This window comes from Arachis ipaensis, chromosome B04, assembly GCF_000816755.2.
Source record: "Arachis ipaensis cultivar K30076 chromosome B04, Araip1.1, whole genome shotgun sequence".
NCBI lineage: Eukaryota > Viridiplantae > Streptophyta > Magnoliopsida > Fabales > Fabaceae > Arachis > Arachis ipaensis.
This window is the reverse complement of record NC_029788.2, coordinates 118,412,282-118,413,456: the sequence shown is the minus strand read 5'-3', so window position 1 is coordinate 118,413,456 and position 1,175 is coordinate 118,412,282. Positions and strand designations below refer to the sequence as shown.

General features: G+C 31.7%; 1 protein-coding gene across 1 annotated transcript in view; it reads right to left on the bottom strand.

The window, feature by feature from the left end:
• The window catches only part of LOC107634994 (uncharacterized protein At2g33490), a 5,289-nt gene continuing 4,614 nt past the window's right edge, over window positions 501-1,175 (bottom strand). The window contains exon 11 of the mRNA XM_016338344.2: window positions 501-747. The gene's annotated coding sequence lies outside the window, so the exon portion shown is untranslated. The remainder of the gene's footprint in view (window positions 748-1,175) is intronic.

Here is a 1,175-nt window from a genome sequence, read left to right as displayed (position 1 = left end):
AAATAATTATAAATTTTAGAGATAAAAAATATACTTTACGCTTCCAAAATAAAATGTTACTAATCTTTTTTGAACTTTAAAATTGAGTTTTAATGTATTTACATATACCTTAATCACTTCTTTTTCCACCGAATCCATCTGAATTCAGACAAAAGACAAATAAAAGCACGTTTTGAACATAAAAATAGAATCGAAGAACAAGCTTCAATTACTTATCAACATATGATTTAAATAGACATTTGGATCGTTTGGAAAGACACTTTTTTGCCATCGACTTGCTTAAATGCAAATTTCAGCTAAAGAACTCATGGTCAGACCAAAGGGGAAGACAACATAACAACCCGTGGAAATATGAGGTTAAATCTACTACATATATCGATGTCCTCTTTTTTTTCTGGTGACTATATCGATGCCCATTTATTTTCTCTAAAATACTCCTTTTCATATATTAAAATTTTTTTTTATTTCTAAAATTTGAATCCAAATTCCAAAACCATTAGTTTAAAAAAAAAGGTATTTCCTATCTTTAACCAGTTCCAATTATTACACAGAGTTGAATGAAAAAACTAGAATTAATAGACATGCCTATTAATCCACCAGTTAACTATATTCACAGAAGAGAATAACCAAAAGGAGTATTTACAGATTTGAAAGTAAGCAAAACTTGACCTACGCTGAATTTGCCAGGTCAAAAACGGACGGGGCTATCTTCAGACTCTGGAATTAAATCTGCACAAACGTTAACACCTGCACCCAAAGCAAATATTGGCATCAACAGTTTTCAGATAAGATTTCTTATAAGATTCTAGCACTGAATAACCAAAACTATAATTTTCATTTCAACCATTTGGAACGAATTTCTGTGACTACAGGCTTTGAATTTAATAACTTTTCTTACTATCTGGCACTGTGGCACATCAAGTACACTACATAACCTGCAACATAAAGTGAAAATTCTGCACCCTATTCGAGACATGTAACCCAGCAATGGGTAAGATGGCAAAACGATTCCTACATGTATAACGGTTTCTAGTCCATTTAAAATCATATGCTAGTTTATGTTAAACATAGAACTTTGTCAACAGGTTAGTTATTCCCCGCAGTAGCACTTCAGATATATTAACCCTCATCTCGATTTTATTTAAACTAGGAAAACTGAGACAGAGGCATAGCAA